This window comes from Pleurodeles waltl, chromosome 1_1 (assembly GCF_031143425.1).
Source record: "Pleurodeles waltl isolate 20211129_DDA chromosome 1_1, aPleWal1.hap1.20221129, whole genome shotgun sequence".
NCBI classification, from domain to species: domain Eukaryota; kingdom Metazoa; phylum Chordata; class Amphibia; order Caudata; family Salamandridae; genus Pleurodeles; species Pleurodeles waltl.
The window spans coordinates 328,911,126-328,925,578 of NC_090436.1; positions in this window are offsets into that span (position 1 = coordinate 328,911,126).

Sequence of the window (14,453 nt, forward strand, 5' to 3'; positions counted from 1 at the left end):
CCCCAGCACACCTATTCCCCGCCAATGTCTCACCATCACAACCCACACATCCCAAAACCTAGGCCTGCATGCGTCCACTAAGCATGGACACCCATCACCAAAGCATGCCCAATGCATATACACATCCCCCCCACAAGCCACCCTCACCAAAGCCCCCACACACGAATGCCAGCACTTGGGGACACGAGAACCCACAGATACACCCATATGCCACACATTGAAACTATAACCATACCTCTATACCCCTGCAGGACCCAACCGTCAACACACCGCGGCGGAGGGGCCAGAATTCTCCACACCCCCCACCCAAGAGGCCGTCAGCGATGACAGCAGCTCTGTCGACCTGGACACCGATGACCAGCCCGGACCATCGGGGACCTCTGGACAGTCGGTTCCCCTCACACAGGCCCAGGCCACTACAGACCCAAACCCCTCTGGGAACACCAGCACAGCTCCCACCCAGCGGGCCCATGCCTCTGTCTCCAGGGCGCGTCAATCTGCGGTGTGTCTACCACTACAGGGCACCCAGGATAACCCACCACCCCAACAACAACAGGGACCTGGGGGCAGTGGTAGTGGGCACACCGGCCAGGGGGCAGAGGCCCAGGGAAACAGGGGAACTCGGAGGGCAGCTGTGCGACAGGGGGGGGAGGAGAGGCCCAGGGAACCCACTCTCCACGAGGTCCTCACCACCATCATGGGAGCATACAACCGCTCCCAGGAGACGATGGTGACTGTACTGGCCCGGTTCCAGGAGATCCAGGTACTGCAGGAGGAACACTATCGGGGGTACAGGGAGGACATCAGAGCCATCAACACCACCCTGGTTACCATGGTAGGGCTGCTGCAGGACCTCGTCAACAACAGGGCGGACACTGAACAACACCCAAGGGCCCCTGCCACTAGCCTGGACCAAGAACAGCCAACCACCTCCGCCGGCGCTAGTGGACAGGAGGCCCCCGCACAGCAGCAGCCCACCAGACCCCCACCTCCTGCAGGAGAAGAACCACCCCGCAAGAGGGCCCTGAGATCTCGCAAGAAGACAGAGTAGGATGTCAAGACCCCCGCCAGCAATGGATACCACCTGATGTCATCCCACTGTCCCACATTGTCACCCTGTCCATCCTTGAACTGCCCATGCTCCATCTCTCCACAGGCCTCTGGACAATGCACCTGTCTGACTGTTACTCTGGACTCTGCCATGGACATTCCTTCACCATAGCCCCCACCCACTTGAAACCACCCATCCCATTTTGAGCACTTAAATAAACACCTATTTTGCACCAAAATATCTGGAGTCTGGCTGTGATTTCAATAGATTGTAATTGACATGACAGTGCAAATATGTCCTTGTACATGGTGAAGTCAACAAACAGCTGCCACAAAGCTGTAGTCCATGGGGAAACGAAGCACAGGACTCGTAGTGGGGACCCCAGATCTGAAATAGGGAGGGAAAAGCCAAAACTCAGTCATCATACACTGGGGCAAATAGACAGGCAGCAGAGATGCTGGAGAGTAGTTAACATTTACTAAATTATCTTTGAAATGTTACCTGTGTCCTATTGGAAGTACTGTTCAATGATTCTGTCCCTGTTGTCTGTTTCAGCCCCGTCGTCTTCCTCCTCGTCACTCTCCTCAGGTTCCACCGCTGCCACAACACCACCGTCTCGACCATCCTCCTGCAGGAAAGGCACCTGGCGGCGCAAAGCCAGGTTGTGAAGCATGCAGCAGGCCACGATGATGTGACACACCTTCTTAGGTGAGTACATTAGGGATCCACCTGTCATATGCAGGCACCTAAACCTGGCCTTTAGGAGGCCAAAGGTGCGTTCGATCACCCTCCTAGTACGCCCATGGGCCTCATTGTACCGTTCCTCTGCCCTGGTCCGGGGATTCCTTACTGGGGTCAGTAGCCACGACAGGTTGGGTTACCCAGAGTCCCCCACTAGCCATACACGGTGTCTCTGTAGCTGTTCCATCACGTAAGGGATGCTGCTATTCCTGAGGATGTAGGCGTCATGCACTGACCCTGGGAATTTGGCATTTACATGCGAGATGTACTGGTCAGCCAAACACACCACCTGGATGTTCATTGAATGGTAATTTTTTCTGTTCCTGTACACCTGCTCCCTGTCTCTTGGGGGAACCAAAGCCACATGGGTCCCATCAATGGCACCAATTACGTTGGGAATATGTCCAAGGGCGTAGAAATCACCCTTCACTGTAGCCAATTCGCCCACCTCAGGGAAAATGATGTAGCTCCTCACGGATTTCATCAGGGCAGACAACACTCTGGATAACACCTTCGAAAACATGGGCTGAGACATCCCAGAAGCAATTCCCACGGTTGTCTGAAATGACCCACTTGCCAAGAAATGGAGTACTGACATGACCTGCACCAGAGGGGGAATCCCTGTGGGTTGGCGGATGGGGGACATCAGGTCGGGCTCCAGCTGGGCACACAGTTCATGGATAGTGGCACGGTTAAGACGGTAGGTCAGGATAATGTGGCGTTCTTCCATTGTCGACAGGTCCACCAGCGGTCGGTACACGGGAGGATTCATCCGTCTCCTCGCCCAACCCAGCGGACGGTGCCTAGGAAGGACAACATGGAGCACACAGTCAAGCAACCCACAGGTACGTACTCACAGCTAGCACAGTATACGATTCTGTATGCAGTGAATGGCGTGTCTGAGTGGCTATGCAAGGCCTAGGCCTGTGTGACGCAGTTGAAATTGAGCCATGTGGGCCCTGGAAATGGCGGCTGCCTGACCTGTGAAGTGTGACAATGGGATGTGAGGTCAATGCGCTGGCGTGGCACACCGCGGCGGGCGGCGGGCGAAGACCGCGGCGCAAAGCCGCATTGGTTAACATTGAAGCCTATGGGTTTCAGGAGCCAATGGCGAAGGGCGCCGGCGGTGGCGGGACGCACCGCCGCGGTACGCACCGCCGCGGACGTGACCGCCATTTTCTATCTACTTATCCACTTGCGACTTGAACTTTCACAGGAGAGGACCTATACTGCAAGTGTTGCTGTGACCTCGGTCTGGAAGGGACAATGGCTGCTGCGCCTGGGGAAAGGGCCCCTGCCTTCACTGGAGAGGAGTTGGAGAAACTTGTGGATGGGGTCCTCCCCCAGTATGCGCTACTCTACGGTCCTCCAGACCAACAAGTGAGTTTAATTCAATATGGATTGTGGGCCACTGGCTGGCTTGGGGGCCTGGCGGGGGGCCTGGCGGGGATGGGGGGCATGTTGGGCCTGGCGGGGGGCCTGGCGGGGATGGGGGGCATGTTGGGCCTGGCGGGGGGCATGGCGGGGGGCCTGGCGGGGATGGGGGGCATGTTGGGCCTGGCGGGGGGCCTGGCGGGGATGGGGGGCATGTTGGGCCTGGCGGGGTCCTGGCGGGGGGCCTGGCAGGGATGGGGGGGCATGTTGGGCCTGGCGGGGGTCCTGGCGGGGGGCCTGGCGGGGATGGGGGGCATGTTGGGCCTGGCGGGGGGCCTGGCGGGGATGGGGGGCATGTTGGGCCTGGCGGGGGGCATGGCGGGGGGCCTGGCGGGGATGGGGGGCATGTTGGGCCTGGCGGGGGGCCTGGCGGGGATGGGGGGCATGTTGGGCCTGGCGGGGGTCCTGGCGGGGGGCCTGGTGGGGATGGGGGGCATGTTGGGCCTGGCGGGGGTCCTGGCGGGGGGCCTGGCGGGGATGGGGGGCATGTTGGGCCTGGCGGGGGTCCTGGCGGGGGTCCTGGCGGGGGGCCTGGCGGGGATGGGGGGCATGTTGGGCCTGGCGGGGGTCCTGGCGGGGGGCCTGGCGGGGATGGGGGGCATGTTGGGCCTGGCGGGGGTCCTGGCGGGGGGCCTGGCGGGGATGGGGGGCATGTTGGGCCTGGCGGGGGGCATGGTGGGGGGCCTGGCGGGGATGGGGGGCGTTGGGCCACTGGAAAGGAAAATGCTGACAAACTTGAACGTGGTATTTCTCCCTACCTGTACGTGTCACATAGGTCCGCGCCCATGAGAAGATCGGGATTTGGCGTGCCATCGCCAAGAAAGTCCGGACCCTGGGGGTCCACCATCGACGGGGCACCCACTGCCGCAAGAGGTGGGAGGACATCCGCCGCGGGACCAAGAAGACCGCCGAGTCTCTGCTGGGGATGGCCTCCCAACGTAGGCGGGGTGCCTGCCGTCAACTGAGCCCCCTGATGTTCCGGATCCTGGCGGTGGCCTACCCTGAATTGGATGGGCGCGTGAGGGCAGCACAGCAGACACAAGGGGGTGAGTACAAGCATTATCTACTCTGTTGTCGCGCAGTGGAGGTGTCTGGTTGGGGGAGGAGGGCTGGGGGTCCCCCTAGGCCAGGGCGATATCTGTAGGCTGGGCACCCCCGTAAGCCCCTGTGTCCCCAGCCACCACCCTCAGTAGTTTGTCAGTACAGCCATCCCTGGGCCGTGTCATCCATGGGTGGAGTTGTCAACTCTAGGCGTGTAGGGCATGTTCCACGGAATGCGTAGCGGACCCCAAGTGCGCAACTTAGTGCAGGGGGCATCTGTGTCTGTCATGTCCGCTAACTGTACCGGAGATCCATGTACTCAATATCCCTTTATTTCTCTCTCCCCCCCCCTTTTTGTTTGTCTTTCTGTGCTTGTGTGCATCAGCATCATCAGGCGGAGGAGAAGTGGCATCGGGGCAGGAGGGAGCTGCATCTCACATGGCCCAGGAGGGCCATGCCACAGAGTCAGACTGGACCAGTGAGACGGAGGGCGAGGGGAGCTCCACGACGGGGACGACTGGACCCTGCAGCGACACAGACACATCCTCGGAAGGGGGCTCCCTTGCGGGGGTGGCACCATCCGTGCCCCCCGCCATTACAGGTACAGCCGCAACCCAGCGCACCATCTCCGCCCTCCCAGCAGCCCCTCAGCGTTCGCCCCGTGCCCGCTCTGCCAGGAAGCCGGGCATCTCCTTCGCCCCAGGCACCTCAGGCCCTGCCCCTGTTACCCCCGCTGCCCTCAGTGAGGAGGTCATTGACCTCCTCCGAACGCTCATTGTTGGGCAGACTACCCTTTTGAATGCCATCCAGGGGGTGGAGAGGAAGGTTCATCGCAGCAATGCGTACCTGGAGGGCATTCATTCGGGTCAGGCTGCCCATCAGCGATCGTTCCAGGCTCTGGCCTCAGCACTGACGGCAGCCATTGTCCCTGTCTCCTGCCTGCCTCTACTAACTCCCTCCTCCCAGTCTCCTGTTCCTCTGCCTGTCCCACCCACACCATCAGACCAGCCTGCACACACCTCAACACCCAAGAGAAGCTCATCCAAACATAAGCACCACAGATCACGCAGACATTCACACACGCAACATTCCGATGCAGACATGCCAACAGTCACTACCACCTCTGTGACCCCCACCTCCTCGTCTCCCTCCTCCCTCCCTGTGACGTCTACACTCACACTCCATTCACCTCACCATCAGCCAGTGTTTCCATCACCAGCACACCCTCCACTCCAGTCCGCACACGTGAAGTCACCACCCCCACTGCCATTTACACGTCCCCTGTGTCCTCTCCCACTGTGTCTGTCACCCCCTCTTCCACACCACACAAACGCAGCCACCCACCCACCCAACAGCCATCCACCTCACGACAGCCTATCCCTCCTGCACCTGCACCCAAAGACAGCAAACGTGACTCACCTACAACCACATCCTCTCCCTCCACTCCCATTCCCACTGTACCTACCACTCTCCATTGTCCCAAGAAGCTCTTCCTCGCCACTACTAACTTCTTTCCTGACCCTGAGCCCCCCCCTCCTTCTCGTCGGGGTAAGAAGAGCACCTCAGCCACCACCAGCCCTGCAGCCCCCTTGACAAGGGTGCAGGGGTATTGGAGCCCGCCAGCCCGCATGTCTGGATCTTCGCCCAGCAGCAAGGGGACAGCCAGCCCACCCCCTGGGAAGAGGAGCAGAAGGCGGAAGGGGCGCCGCAGGAGCCCGCCTTCTACATCCCCCCCGGACACCACCCAGAGACAGTCACCAGCCACAGCTCCAAAGGGAGGAAAGGGCCACAGGCCCACGACTAAGGAGGGCAAGGGCAGCAAGTCGGAGAGGTCAGGCAGCAGGCCTGCTGCCCAGGAGGAGCCCACAACCCCCATAGCCGCTGCCCCGGGAGGAACCGGCACAGCTGCCCCGGGAGAGCCCACCACCCCCATTGCCGCTGCCCAGGGAGGACCCAGCCCAGCTGGCCAGGAGGGCCCCACCACCCACAGCCCAGGTGGGCAGTGAAGGAGCACCATCCCCGCTGCCCAGGAGGGCACCACCAGGCAATTAGCAGTTGGCCATAGACCGTCCGCCGTCTCAAGAACCTCTGAACTGGGCCCTTCAAGGCAAGGACCGCTGAACTGGGCCCCGCCGTCTCAAGAACCGCTGAACTGGGCCCTTCAAGGCAAGGAGCGCTGAACTGGGCCCCGCCGTCTCAAGAACCGCTGAACTGGGCCCTTCAGGGCAAGGACCGCTGAACTGGGCCCCGCCGTCTCAAGAACCGCTGAACTGGGCCCCGCCGTCTCAAGCACCGCTCCGCTGGGCCCCGCCGTCTCACGCACCGCTCCGCTGGGCCCCGCCGTCTCAAGAACCGCTTAACTGGGCCCTTCAGGGCAAGGACCGCTGAACTGGGCCCCGCCGTCTCAAGCACCGCTCCGCTGGGCCCCGCCGTCTCAAGAACCGCTCCGCTGGGCCCCGCCGTCTCACGCACCGCTCCGCTGGGCCCTGCCGTCTCAAGAACCGCTTAACTGGGCCCTTCAGGGCAAGGACCGCTGAACTGGGCCCCGCCGTCTCAAGCACCGCTCCGCTGGGCCCCGCCGTCTCAAGAACCGCTGAACTGGGCCCTTCAAGGCAAGGACCGCTGAACTGGGCCCCGCCGTCTCAAGAACCGCTGAACTGGGCCCTTCAAGGCAAGGAGCGCTGAACTGGGCCCCGCCGTCTCAAGAACCGCTGAACTGGGCCCTTCAGGGCAAGGACCGCTGAACTGGGCCCCGCCGTCTCAAGAACCGCTGAACTGGGCCCCGCCGTCTCAAGCACCGCTCCGCTGTGCCCCGCCGTCTCACGCACCGCTCCGCTGGGCCCCGCCGTCTCAAGAACCGCTTAACTGGGCCCTTCAGGGCAAGGACCGCTGAACTGGGCCCCGCCGTCTCAAGCACCGCTCCGCTGGGCCCCGCCGTCTCAAGAACCGCTCCGCTGGGCCCCGCCGTCTCACGCACCGCTCCGCTGGGCCCCGCCGTCTCAAGAACCGCTTAACTGGGCCCTTCAGGGCATGGACCGCTGAACTGGGCCCCGCCGTCTCAAGCACCGCTCCGCTGGGCCCCGCCGTCTCAAGAACCGCTGAACTGGGCCCTTCAAGGCAAGGAGCGCTGAACTGGGCCCGCCGTCTCAAGAACCGCTGAACTGGGCCCTTCAGGGCAAGGACCGCTGAACTGGGCCCCGCCGTCTCAAGAACCGCTGAACTGGGCCCTTCAAGGCAAGAACCGCTGGCCCTTTGGCAGACGTGGCAGGGCAGGATCTATCTCGGGCAGGGCTGCAGGATGTCCTCTGGCCAACTTGCCTCCTCCAGTGGCAGTGGGGTCTGTTATGGACTGTATGGACTGTGGCTTTGCTCTCCCCAGGATGGCCCAGTGGGCAGGCCACCCACTGTATGGACTGTATGGACTGTGGCTTTGCTCTCCCCAGGATGGCCCAGTGGGCAGGCCACCCACTGTATGGACTGTTTGGACTGTGGCTTTGCTCTCCCCAGGATGGCCCAGTGGGCAGGCCACCCACTGTATGGACTGTATGGACTGTGGCTTTGCTCTCCCCAGGATGGCCCAGTGGGCAGGCCACCCACTGTATGGACTGTATGGACTGTGGCTTTGCTCTCCCCAGGATGGCCCAGTGGGCAGGCCACCCACTGTATGGACTGTTTGGACTGTGGCTTTGCTCTCCCCAGGATGGCCCAGTGGGCAGGCCACCCACTGTATGGACTGTATGGACTGTGGCTTTGCTCTCCCCAGGATGGCCCAGTGGGCAGGCCACCCACTGTATGGACTGTATGGACTGTGGCTTTGCTCTCCCCAGGATGGCCCAGTGGGCAGGCCACCCACTGTATGGACTGTATGGACTGTGGCTTTGCTCTCCCCAGGATGGCCCAGTGGGCAGGCCACCCACTGCATGGACTGTTTGGACTGTGGCTTTGCTCTCCCCAGGATGGCCCAGTGGGCAGGCCACCCACTGTATGGACTGTATGGACTGTGGCTTTGCTCTCCCCAGGATGGCCCAGTGGGCAGGCCACCCACTGTATGGACTGTATGGACTGTGGCTTTGCTCTCCCCAGGATGGCCCAGTGGGCAGGCCACCCACTGTATGGACTGTTTGGACTGTGGCTTTGCTCTCCCCAGGATGGGCCAGTGGTCATGAAGTCCCCTCGTGGATCTGGCGTTGTGTACTCAAGTGCCTGAGGTGCCCCCCCTTCCCTTCCCCCTGAGGTGCCTGTCCTATTTTCTTTCTGATGCCCCTGCAGTGTTCTCTCCGTGGAGTTCTTTTCGTGGGACTGGGCCTTGCCCCTTTTCACAGGACCCCTGTGATCCACGGACAGTGGTTGGACTACATTTAGTAGCTGTATATATTTTGTACATAGTTTATTTATTTATTGGGATTACTGGTGTACATATTTCAATATATCTGCCCGTTTATGATCTCTTCTTTTGGTCTTTGCATTATTTCGGAGGGGGGTGGTTTGTGGGTTGTGACAGTGATCTGTGGGAATGCATTGATGTGTGTGTTGTAGTGGGTGTGGGTGGGTGGGTGTGTGCCGGTAATCTTTTCCCTCCCCTGTGTCGTAGGTGCAGTACTCACCGATGTCTTCCGCGCCGCCGGGCGTGCTCCTGGTATATGAGCAGGAATAGGAGTGCGGGGATGACCTGCAACTCTGGTTCCATACTGCCGGAATCTCGCGTGGAGTGCGTAGAGGTGAGCGTTTTCCCGTTCGTAGTCTGTTTCCGCCGTGTTCTTATCGGCGGTGCTCCCGCCCCGGAAAAGGTGGCAGATTGGTGGGTCGTAATAGGGTGGGCGGTACATTGTCTGCCGCCTGGCTGTTGGCGGGAACCGCCGCGCTGTTTGTTTGTACCGCTGTGGCGGGCGGAGTGTTAAGTTGGCGGGCTGTGTTGGCGGTTCCCGCCAGGGTCAGAATTGCATATTTTAGACCGCCGGCCTGTTGGCGGCTTGGCCGCCGCTTTATCACCGACCGCCAGGGTCAGAATGAGGGCCTACATCTCCCGCTTGTTAAATAAAAAATAAAATTTTTACAGATATATATAGGTTGTCGTGGAGCTCTGACCAAACTCCCAGATCGTGTCCTCTGAGGCTGTGAAGAGAGAAGAGGAGCGTCCATGACTGGCTTTGGTGATGCAGTGACAGAGTGCAATGGTATATGAATTAAGCAGTTAACCGTCAACTCCATCTTAACCATCAACTCCATTTTTGTGCAAATGACTCAATTTTGTGCCCTGCTGCAGTTGCAGGGTAGCGCAGGTGTTGTTCCTCACAGAAGATGTTTTTCTCTTCACAAGTACAAAGTCGGACAGTGCTGGAACACACTACGTGGGAGTTCACAAGGCTGAGATTGTTTTCACCAGAGGAATATACGGCTCTGTCTTGGAACAAACAGAGGAGTCTTGCCAGCTCCTATGAGTGTTTTTCAATGCAGACGAAATACAGCCAGCGTTTAGTTTAGTAACAGAAGGGAGGATGGTCTAGAACTCTCTTCTTGAGGTGTTTTAACGTATAAAAGATGGGGAGACTTGGAGTTCAGACAGGAGCTCTCCTGTGGGACGGATGTTTTGCCCAGGATATACTTGTGATCCCGATTGGGTCCCCTGCCAGACTGGTCTGAGGGTTCCCCCAGTCATGCTGCTGCGAAGAATGATGACTTTAACTCAATCGGTGAAGTATTTTAAATCTTGATTATTTAGCTCATGTATGCATGCTCTGTTGTGTCCCCTTAGTTTAAGTGAAAGCACAGAGACAATCAGGGGGCTCTCCACAGTCTCAATCAACCCAGTCTCATCTCTAACATCAGGAACTGGCGAATGACGAGGCAGATGCCTGAAGTGCGAAAAATCCCACGTAATGGACTTTCCATGACGGTGAGCAGTCACCATGGGCTTCTTTCCAACTTTGGCGGTCAGAGGACCACTGTGTTGGTGGTGGCGGCCAGACCGCCAACAGACTGATGGTAAGGACCGCCAAATTATAGGTATCGCAGAGATGCATACAGAAACCCGCTTAAGCACTGATGGCACCACCAGTGCGGACAGACCGCCGCTGACGATTGAAGGCACCAGCAGGCCGGCAGAGATCAAGTTCCCACTGCGCTTATTATGAGGTTGCACTTCACCAACATTTCCGCTGCAGTCGGACCTCTATGCTTGCAGAAAGACAACGGACTCTTCACTGACAACAGCAACCGTAAGTACACACTCATCTGTTACTGTTCTATATTGTGACATTTTGTACAGTAACCTAACATACCATGGGGAGGGGGCTGCAAGGGCAACACTCACACGTAACAGTACACTGAAACGCGGGCTCACATACAACAACAAAGACACTCACACATAGCCGGGCACACACACTGCAGCCAGCACACACACACCACACATCAAGAACACACACTTATGCACGGCAATACAGCACAGTCCCAGTCTCGCACAGTCCCATACAACATACCAATATGTCACAACAATACCACAACTGCACCATCATAAGCACATTGTCAAGCACTCACAACTGACACTAGCCAGGGACTCATCACACATACAACACAATGTACAACCAACAGGGAACAAACTCACACAATTACACAATCATACAACTTAGTAATTGACACACATCACATCAAACACACAGCACATCATACTTATCACACCATGCACAATACACTTATACAGTCAAAGCACAGAAAGCAACACACCACAACAACAAACACATGTCAACACAAACACCACACAATACCATCACAACAACATGTCTGCAGCATGCACATGCCCATCACACAACACACACCCTATCCCTGGGGGACAAAAGCATTGCACATACCCTCACATACTGTCCAAACAGTACAGGAAGCACAAGCACCACACACACACAAACACTCGCACACAACCAATGTCAGACAGGAACAATTCAAACCTAGGAAAGGAAAAGCAGGACAAAGATGTAACCAGAAAACCAACAACTGTTTGGTCTGAATATATTATTTTTTAGAACAAATGGAAAAGTTCAAGGCCATTGCCAGTCCAATTCCAAAGCAATGTGGTACACCAAAGGCACTATACAGTGCCCCAACCTGACTCCTGACTGCCTGTAACCTCCAAGGTAGGGGCATCAATGGGGCAGGCAGGCACCTCAGGGCTGACCTTAAAGGGGGGGTGGGGATTCAGACTTAGGGTTGGGAGGGGGGCTTTGGCTTCGGAGGGGGGTGGTTTAGGCTTGGGGGAGGGTTTGGTCTTCTTGGGAGGGTTCAACTTCTTGGCATGGGAGGGGCATGGGTCCTGGCAGGGGAAGGTACTGATCATGTAAGGTTGTCACAGAGGGAGTAGGGAAAAGGTCAAACTCTGAGAGGAAAGACTTTTTTGCATACACAGGGACGATCATAACAAAAGGGTTTGGGTGTGGAGGGAGAGGGAGTGGTTGCGTAAGGTGTTTGTGTGGATGTCTTGGGTGCATGTTTGTGGGAGGTATGCTTGTAGGTGGTGGGTGTCTGTTGGGTGGGTGAGTGCGGGAATTTGTGTGTCTTGGACTGATGGGGTGGAGCTGGTGGGAGATACCATGGTGGGTGGGTGGCTGTCTGTTGGGGTGGTGACTGCAGGAATGGTGGATGTGCTGCATGTAGTCGTGTCAGTGGTTGTGGTGTCTGTGGGTGTGGTGAGTGGGGTGGATGTCTGAGGGTCTGCTGGGTTGGTGTCTGCGGATAGGATGGTTGTGGTGGCTAGATCAATAAATGTTGGTGTGGTGTCTGCAGGTGTGTCAGGTGTTGTCTCTGTGATGCTGGGGGTGGTGGGGATGTCAGGGCAGGTTGTGACTGTTGCTGTATGTGCAGGTGTATATTGCTTGTGTGTATGCCGGTGGTGTGTCTTGTGGTGCTTCTGCTTGTCTGAGTTACCGTTGAATGCTGAGGTGAGTGCATGCCTGTCTGTTTGTGTACTGTGGCTGAGTCGAGGAAGGGGGGATTGGGATTGGGAAGAGGAAGGTGGAGGAGGGGCGTAGAGAGAAATGGTGACTGACTGCCGTCAGTGTGGAGGCCGGATCTCTGTAGGCCAGCCACTGCACCATGAATGCCCTCCAGGAATGCATTGCTCTGTTGTGTTTGAGTTACCAGTCCCTGGATGGCATACACAGTGGTCGACTGACCCACAGAGATCGACCTCAGGAGGTCAATAGCCTCCTCACTGAGGACAGCAGGGCTAACAGGGGCTGGGGCAGAGGTGCCTGGGGCAAAGGAGATGTCAACCTTCTTGGGTGAGCGGGCACGGCCAACAGAGTGGGGACCTGCAGGGAGGGCGGTGATAGAAAGGGGGGTGGTAGACAGAGATGGTGCTGGGGTGGTCCCAGATGTGTCTGCCACCGCCAGGGAGTGTCCACTGGAGGAGGATTTTGAAAATGGTGAGCTGGATCCAGTCTCCCTGTGGCACTCCCCTCACCCTCCAGACCACTGGGTCCCTCAGTGTCAGTGTTATTGTGAGTGGAGGTCCCATGGCCAGAAGCTTTCCCACTCGGCTGTGCCTGTCTCCTTCGCCTGTCGATGCGGATGCTGGGAAAGAGAAAGTGAGGTAAGGTCATCACATTCTTTACATACCACTTACATCATGTTGTACACATGAGTAACATCACATCTAGTTGTACACCACTCCCAGGTAGTACCAGTTTAGTGCCAACATAATGTCACAACTAGATACAATGTACATCCCTCAAACATAATATAGTCACCCACCAGCTAAGCTACCTATCCCACACCTACAATATCATGATATCACTAGACACAAATCAGACATGATTAGCCTTGCATCTGTTTGGGGAGAAATTCAGAGAGGCAAACCACATCTGAGGCTACCATGACAGATACACCTATCATGATGCAAGCCAAATGCCTGAATACACATACCATATGTGTATGTCAACTACCTGCACCACATTGGTGTCACTGCAAACAATAGGTTTCCATACAACAAGGACTCGAAACATATCCAAAATAGCAACAGGAAGTATTTATATAACTCATGTCAATGTGGATTCATGATGTAACCTTTCAATGTACACATGATGTTGGCAGAAAACAGTTAAGATTGTAACTAATATGCCTTGGCCTATTTATCATGCCTACAACACTATGGTTAAGAAACTAGCTGTGTAGCCTCTCCCCACCTACAAAATATGAACATGGTACTAACATTCATAGCCCTGTCACCAATTTATGTGATCCAATAGAAGTCCAGCAATACCTCCATGGTTACCAACATGCAGGATGTCCACTCAGATAACATATTACACAGGCCTATAACCATCTCTCACTTACCCAGGGGGTTCACCTTGTAACAGGCCTGAATACGTTTTGCAAGTATGGCATGTGAAATGTCAGATGGAAATCACAGCCTCACATGATGCTGTCACTCACCAGAAAACGTTTGAAAAGTAGGAATGACTTCAAACTGTCAGACTCCATGTTGCACATAGACATGGATAAAGGGACATTGGAATGGACAGAGAGCAAAGACCTGGACAACCTACCACCATGATATTGGGAATATTGACCTGTAGGTGGAGAGGAACAACCATCAGGTATGAAAAGTTGTATAGTGGTACTCACATTTGACACAGTCACATGGGCATCATCGTATGCTTCTGTACAGAGGGGACAACATAGGAGAGTAATATGTCCATATGTAAATTAGAATGTACACACCTGTGTACCAATGTTGGGGACTGCCCACTAACTGTGTTCCTTGGAGATCTTTGACCTTTCAACTTACCACATTGTCACAGCTTAGAAATGTTTACATCATACACTAACCTGTTAAAGAGATGAAAATGTGTCAAGTCTGTACTTACCCCCTTGTGGCTGCTGTGCTGCCCTCAAACACCCATCCAACTCCGGATAGGCCACCCCCAATATGTGGGCCATTAGGGAGGGTCAAAGTTCAACGGGCACCCCGTCCTCATTGGGAGGACATCTCCAGCTGGGTGTCTGCTGTCTTCCTTGCCCAGCGTCTCAGGTCCTCCCACCGCTTCCTACAGAAGGTGCTCCTCCGGCTGTGGACCCCTGGACCGCACCTTCTTGGCGATGGCACGCCAAATGCCCTTTTTCTGATGGGTGTTGACCTGCATGGATGACACGGACAAGAAGAGAATGTTGTGTCCATTTGAGAAAACGTAGTAATGTG